This window comes from Tachyglossus aculeatus, chromosome 5 (assembly GCF_015852505.1).
Source record: "Tachyglossus aculeatus isolate mTacAcu1 chromosome 5, mTacAcu1.pri, whole genome shotgun sequence".
In the NCBI taxonomy this organism is placed as follows: domain Eukaryota; kingdom Metazoa; phylum Chordata; class Mammalia; order Monotremata; family Tachyglossidae; genus Tachyglossus; species Tachyglossus aculeatus.
This window is the reverse complement of record NC_052070.1, coordinates 41,927,904-41,936,012: the sequence shown is the minus strand read 5'-3', so window position 1 is coordinate 41,936,012 and position 8,109 is coordinate 41,927,904. Positions and strand designations below refer to the sequence as shown.

Here is an 8,109-nt window from a genome sequence, read left to right as displayed (position 1 = left end):
AGTATAGTATAGTAGTATTATTAGTAGTAGTAATAATAAGAAATACCATAATTATTATTAGTAGTAGTAGTAGTAATAATAATAATTATGGTATTTGTTAAGTGTTTACTATGTGAGGGACAGGGACTGTGTCCCATCTCATTATTTTGGATCCGCACAAGTACCTAATACAGTGCTTGGTACACAGTAAGTGTTTAACAAATGCAATTCACTATTATTATGATTTACTATTGCTGTTATTATTGTCACCCTCCACCCCTATTTCATGTCCCCATCCTGGGCCTTGAATCAGGAAGATGAGAGTAGAGAGCTGAGCTGGATGCCTTGTTAAAGAAGGGTTCTTTCCTTTGCTTCACAGTGAAATCGATGGTTCTATTAACCTTAACAGCCTTCCTGTTGTTCTGAGGTTACAGAAAAGCAGCGCAGAGCCCTCTTATCTACTGCCCAGTGGGATTGGCCCAGCAGGTGGACGGCTGCAGGCAAGATGCTCATGTCCCCACCTGGAGATGCTTCTGCTCCGACCAGGGTCATCTCTTGTCTCCTAGTCACCCCTAGAAAAATTCTTTTTTGGCCCAGTGGGGCCACACAGGCTGAAGACCTGTTATAGAGAAAATCAAGGGCCTGTTTCCTCCTCATTCAGATGCATGCCGCTGAAGCCTGCACTTCAGAAATACATTTTCTGCAGGAGAAGAAATAGACAGCAACTGTTCCCAGCAGCACCTACTCTCTAGGAACTGAAATTGGGGACCCAAAGTTCTCAGCCTGAATTCCATTTATTTGGTCTCCTCACTTTCCTGCCATCCCAGAGGAACTGCATATTCCTTCCTGGGACTGGCAGTTAACTTTTGGCCATGTTCCTTTGAGGTTTTCCAAGTTGTCTGCACTGGAGGATCCCATTCCTGATTGTTCACCAGCAGTTTAATTAACCATAATTCATTCAATTGTATTTACTGAGCACTTGCTGTGTGCAGAGCACTGTACTAAGCGCTTGGAAATTACAATTCAGCAACAGATAGACAATCCCTACCCAACAATGGGCTCACAGTCTAGAAATAGTAAGTGCTTACTGTGGGCCAAGTACTCTGGTAAGATCTGGAGTACATATAAAATAAATCAGATTGGGTCCACACCTGCTCCACAAGGGCCCAACCCTCTTAAAGGTATGGAGAGAAGAAAAATCAATCAATGATATTTATTAAGTGTTTAGCATGTGCAGAGTAATAATAATAATAATAATAATGATGATGGTATTTGTTAAGTACTTACTATGTGCAAAGCACTGTTCTAAGCGCTCAGGAGGTTACAAGGTGATCGGGTTGTCCCACGGGGGGCTCACAGTCTTCATCCCCATTTTCCAGATGAGGGAACTGAGGCCCAGAGAAGTGAAGTGACTTGCCCAAAGTCACACAGCTGACAATTGGCGGAGCTGGGATTTGAACCCATGACCTCCGACTCCAAAGCCTGGGCTCTTTCCACTGAGCCATGCTGCTATACTAACACTTGGGAAGGTATAATACAATAGAGTTGGTAAATATGGTCTCCCTGCCCACAAGGAGCTTACACTTGACAAAAATAAATTACAAACAGAAAATATTTGTAATAGAAATAGTATTTATTTGATTAGAAATAGTAGAGTATTAATGATTAGAGAAGCAGTGTGACTCAGTGGAAAGAGCCCGGGCTTTGGAGTCACAGGTCATGGGTTCAAATCCTGGCTCTGCCAACTGTCAGCTGTGTGACTTTGGGCAAGTCACTTAACTTCTCTGGGCCTCAGTTCCCTCATCTATAAAATGGGGATTAAGACTGTGAGCCCCCCATGGGACAACCTGATCACCTTGTAACCTCCCCAGCACTTAGAACGGTGCTTTGCATATAGTAAGCGCTTAATAAATGCTATTATTATTATTATTATCATTATTATTATTATGGTATTTGTTAAGCTCTTACTATGTGCCAGGCACTGTACTAAGCACTGGGGTGGATACAAGCAAATCGAGTTGGAGACAGCCCTTGTCCCATGGGGGGCTCACAGCCTCAATTTCCATTTTACACAAGAGGTAACTGAGGCACAGAGAAGTGAAGTGACTTACCCAAGGTCACACAGCAGACAGGTGGCAGAGCTGGGATCAGAACCCATGATCTCCTGATTCTCAGGCCCCTGCTCAAGTACCCCTATTTTACAGCTAACCAAGTCTCATTTAGGGGGAGAATATTCTCACCCTATTTTAGCCACTTAATGCCAATGGAAATGCAAGTGACAACATAGCCCTTACCTATTCATTCTTACAAATGATTGATCTGGGATTCGCATATCACTCTCATCTAGCACCTTTCACCTCTGCATATTTATTTCCCCCGATAACCCATCAGCTGTTCACCACAAATGTTTCTTCTAATTAAAAACACAGTTGAGCTTTGCATTTGTGACAATCTGTCCTCCAGGTACTTATTGAACCTCTGAAACAAACTTTTGGTGTTTTATTTTCCCTCCCTCACGCCTGGACTCATCAATCTGGCCCCCATCCAAAAGCAGATCGATTTGGGAGCAAGAAGCATCTCTAAACCTTGGCTTGGGTTGCTCACCACATCCATTATTTTTGTCACTAGGTTTCTTTAATTAAGACTGTTCAGAGTTGCCATCATCCATGATCCCCACTTAAGAAATAAAGATATGAAGACATGGATTTTTTAATAGATAGCTTGCTTGTGTCTACAGGGAAATCTCTTGATTGGCCTAGGAGTCTGGTGATCTGGGCAGCCTGGAGGTGTTAATCAGCCTTTATCTGCACTTATTTCTGATTTGTTAATGTGTTAATTCTCCTTAACTGCCCTTATTTTCTATTCCTTGTCTGCTCCTAAGGCTTGGAGGGTTTTCTTATTTGTTTGTTTCTCCTTCAGGGATAATTTCTCTTGCTTCTGCTGCAGTCATTTCATTCACCCTCTGGGTTAGTCAGCAGTAGGGAAAGCCACTCTGTATAAAGTTTGTAAATAAAACAATCTTCCCTTAAATCTCATCTTTTGCCTTTCTGGAGAAGTATCAGTTTGAACAGAATTTGTTTTCTCGGAGTCTTCCAGGGCAGTAGCACCAGCAGCAGGGCTGAGAGTGAGTGGGAAAGCTGGAGATGCTGTCTGTCAATCTTCCTCTGAGCTGGGCTCTCCAGACGAATGTTGGTTTGACAAGAGTTTAGCTCATGTAGATTCAGGTTGAACCCCAGTATACTCGGCTGAAGAATCCGTCATTCAACAATGTGCTTTTCAGCCTGACATATGGTGGCAGGCCTGAATTCAAACTGGGGAAGCCTAAGTTCCTTAGGGTCTAAACTGGAAGACAGAATCTATTTACAAATACTGAGCAAATCAAGATTGAACAGGAAGTCACTTGAGTTGATTGGAATGGAGTGAAAGAATAAGTTCCTGAATATACAAATGAAATCCAAATAAAAATATAACTATATCGGAGCTGAGAAGGGGGATAAAAATAAATGCTTGAGGGCAAGCAGGAGAACAGATCTTGATAAGAGGTTTGCCACTGGGAGAACCATCAGAGAGGAACAAGAAAGAGGAGAAAATCTACTCAAATTCTAATACTAAATTTTGAATGCTGGCTGAGCAAGAATCAATCATTTAATCAATCAAATTTGTTCACTACTTACTTTATACAAAACACTGTACTTAAGCTTTGGAGAGGACAGTATAATAGTGTTGGTAGACACATTCGCTGCTGACAAGGGGCTTACAGATTAGAGGGGGAGGAAGATGTTGATATAAATAAATAAATTACAGATATCTATTTAAGCTCTGTGGACCTGAGCGTGGAGTGAACAAAGGGTACAAATCCAAGTCCAAGGCAAGGCAGAGGGAGTGGGAGAAGAAGAAATTAGAGCTTAGATTAAATTTAGAATGAATCCATTTGAGGAGGTTAGATAAGGAAAAAATGTTCTGATTCAGGGATCAAAAGGACAAGAAGGAAAAAGAGATGGACTTGTTCTAATGGAAATAGCACTAGGAAGGCATTTGGCCAATCAACCAATCAATCGATCGATGGTATTTATTGACTGTTTACTGTGTGCACAGCACTGTATTAAGCACTGGGGAAAGTACCATACAACAGTATTTGTAGCAACACCCCTGCTTATAACAGTCTAGAGACGGAGACAGCCATTAAATTAAATGACAAATATGTATACAAGTTCTGTGGAGATAAGGGTGGGGTGTATATCAAGTGCTTAAAGGATACAGATCCAAGTGCAGAGCACTCAATAAATACCACTGATTGATTGTTTGGAAGTCTTCTTGGAGAAGATGTGATACTGGTAAGGCTTTGAAGGTGGGGAGATTGGGGGTCTGTTGTATATGAAGAGGGAGGGAGTTTAAGGACAGAGGAAACATGTGGGTTAGGGGTTGCCAATGAGACAGATGAAACTGAGGTACAGCAAGGAGGCTGGAGCTAAAGGAGAAAAGTATGAAGAGTTTAAATTATATTATATTATAGTAGGAAATCAGCATTCATTCAATCATTCATTTAATCCAATATTATTTATTGAGCACTTACTGTGTTCAGAACACTGTACTAAGGGCTTAGGAGAGTACATTACAACAAGGTGAGATAGGATATTAATAATAATAATAATAGTATTTGTTAATAACTTACTATGTGCCAAGCACTATTTTAAGCACTGGGGTAGATACAAGGTAATCCCCTATGGGGCTCACAGTCTTAATCCCCATTTTACAGATGAGGGAACTGCGGCCCAGAGAAGTGAAGTGACTTGCCCAGAGTCACACAGCTGATAAGTGGAGGAGGAGGAATCAGGATTAGAACCCACAACCTCTGACTCCCAAGCCCGGGCTCTTTCCACTAAGCCACGCAGATTATTGAGTGCTTTAAAGTCGATGGTAAGGAGTTTCAGTTCTATGTGGAGCTGAATGGGCAAACACCAGTTGGAGGCTCTTGAGGAGTGGGGAAATATGGACTGAATTTTTGGGTTTTTTTAAGAAAAATGGTTCTGGCTACAGAGTGAAGTGTGAACTGTAGTGGGGAGAGGCAAGAGGCAGGGAAATCAGCAAGGATGCAATCAGGGCTTGGATCAGTAGGGTAGCTGTTTGGATGGCAAGGAAAGTGACATTCTGCTACCTGAACTGTGTTTGACTGCATACACATGTACTTGGGTGTGGTGTGCTAGGAAATTTGACCTGTGCAGGTTTGCAATGATCAATAACTGCCTGTCTCAGGCAACTGTCTGGATTAGCAATAGTAGACACGTTCAGCTTCTAGAGTGGTTTGAGCAGTCACCTGTGAACCTCGCTCAATGACAAATGGCAGGACAGGACCACCAACAATCAGGTCACGGGAAAGGTGGCAGCTCACCGGGATTGACAGTGGCTCCCCTGGGCAGTGCATGTGAGGAGAATGGATGACAGCAGGACACCCAAACAGCTGCTGCATGGGTGAACTGATAGGGGTCCATGCAAACTGGGAAGGAAGGATAAATGATTAAATGATTCCAAGAAAAAGGCTATGTAATCCAGCCTCAAACAATGCAACGGAGCAGTGGACGGAGCAGTGCACTTCTCAGGAACCTGCAGTGGTTGCCCATCCACCTCCACATCAATCTCCTCACCCTCGACTTTAAAGCATTCAATCACTTTGACCCTTCCCACTTTACCGCCTTCATTTTCTACTACAACCCAGACCACACACTTCATTCCTCTAATGTCTCCCTACTCGCTGTACCTCCATCTCATCTATGTTGCTACCAACCCCTCACCCACATCCTGCCTCTAACGTGGAACTCCCTCCCCTTTCAAATCCGCCATCCAACTGTCCACCACTTCCCCTGTCTTCAAAGCCCTACTCAGAGCACATCTCCTCCAAGAGGCCTTCCGTAACTAAGTCCTCATTTTCCCTGTTTGCCCTCTCGTCTTTGTTTTCTATGCACTTGGTCTATAACCCTCTCTTGTCTTATGCTTTTATGCTTTTTATGCTTGTATGCTTTTAGACTTTTATGCTTATGCTTTTAGACTGTGAGCCCACTGTTGGGTAGGGACTGCCTCTATATGTTGCCAACTTGTACTTCCCAAGTGCTTAGTGCAGTGCTCTGCACACAGTAAGCGCTCAATAAATACGATTGATTGATTGATTGATTATGCTGTTGAGTCATTTCCAGCCCATAGTGACACCATGGATAAGTCTCTCCAAGAACGCCCCGCTCTCCACCTGCAATCGTTCTGGAAGTCTATCCAGAGAGTTTTCTTGGTAAAAATATGGAAGTGATATACCACTGCTGTCTTCCACGCAGTAAACTCGAGTCTCCGCCCTTGACTTACTCCCATGCCACTGCTTCCCAGCTCGGGTGAGTTTGGCTTTGTAGCAGATTGCCTTCCACTCGCTAGCCACTGCCCAAGCTAGGAATGGAATGGGTAGGTCTCTGCTTGACTCTCCCTCCCTTAGCCAAGACTGGTAGAGGACTGGAAACTCTCCAGATGTGACCCTGAATGGTGCTATAACCCTTTAGCATTTTGATTTTCACCCTCCCCTCGCAGCACTTATAGCCATCTGTAGTTGATTTTAACATGCTCCTCCCTTCTAGTCTGTAAGATCCTTGTGGGCACTTTCGCCTTCTCTATTGTACTCTCCCAAGTGCTTATTATAGTTCTCTTGTGCTCAATAAATAGCACTGACTGATGGATTGATAGATTGATCCAGGTCATTACTGGTCCTAGAATCCATCACTGTCTTCCCGAAGGACAATAAAAGAAGTGAATAGGGGTGGGGAGAGAAACTGAGAAACAGTGACTGAGGAATAGAAACAGTGGAGCAGAGACAGGGAGAGAAAGAACGAGAGAGAGAAAGGACTGAGAGACAGAGACATATGTGAGAGCCACAGTGAATGCTTCCTCACACCTAATCACTTTTCCTTCTCTCTCCCCCTGGCTTTTTAGGAACAACCACCAGGATTCCAGTGCCGGAGCCAAACTTGGACAAAACTGTTTCTGTGGCTTCAAAGGCTCTAAAAAAAGGTTTTGTCAGGTGTGTGGGGAAGTACTAGCTTCTGTGCCAGATGTTACTAATTACCTCGGCACAGACTGTGATGGTATAAAAGTGAGACACACCACTTGTGACTCACTCATGACTTAGAACCAGCTGGTTTCCATTCGGATGTCATGTTGAAGCAAAACTCTTCTGTAAATCCAAGAGATCACCTGAGCCTTGCCAACAATGTTCCTTTGCTGATTCCCCTTGTTTCCGTGTATGAGTTATGCAAAGCGGCATAGCTCAGTGGATAGAATGTGGGCCCGGGAATCAGAAGATCACAGGTTCTAATTCTGACCCTGCCACATGTATGGTGTGTGATCTTGGGCAAGTCATTTCACTTCTCTCTGTCTCAGTTACCTCATCTATAAAATGGGGATTGAGACTGTGAGCGCCACATAGGACAGGGACCGTGGCCAACTCAATTTGCTTATATCCAGCCCAGCACTTAGTACAGTGCCTGGCACATAGTAAGCACTGAACAGATACCACAATTATTATAATTATTACTATTATTATTATGAGAAAGAGGAAAAAAGTATTCGGCTCCACACACCTGGGCTTGTGGCTACTTGCAGGGGTGGTGATACATTCATTCATTCAATCAATCAATCAATCATATTTATTGAGCGCTTACTATGTGCAGAGCACTGTACTAAGCGCTTGGGAAGTACAAATTGACATCACATAGAGACAGTCCCTACCCAACAGTGGGCTCACAGTCTAAAAGGGGGAGACAGAGAACAGAACCAAACATACCAACAAAATAAAATAAGTAGGATAGAAATGTACAAGTAAAATAAATAAATAAATAGAGTAATAAATATGTACAATCAATCAATCAATCAATCGTATTTATTGAGCGCTTACTATGTGCAGAGCACTGTACTAAGCGCTTGGGAAGTACAAATTGGCATCACACAGAGACAGTCCCTACCCAACAGGGGGCTCACAGTCTAAAAGGGGGAGACAGAGAGCAGAACCAAACATACCAACAAAATAAAATAAGTAGGCTAGAAATGTACAAGTAAAATAAATAAATAAATAAATAAATAGAGTAATAAATATGTACAACC

At 42.9% G+C, this 8,109-nt stretch overlaps 1 non-coding gene across 1 annotated transcript; it reads right to left on the bottom strand.

Moving 5' to 3' along the window:
• Positions 1–6,363: 6,363 nt before the first annotated feature.
• Positions 6,364–6,501, bottom strand: LOC119928998. Its single transcript, XR_005451142.1, has one exon. It is a non-coding gene; the product is annotated as a small nucleolar RNA SNORA7 (small nucleolar RNA).
• Positions 6,502–8,109: the final 1,608 nt, after the last annotated feature.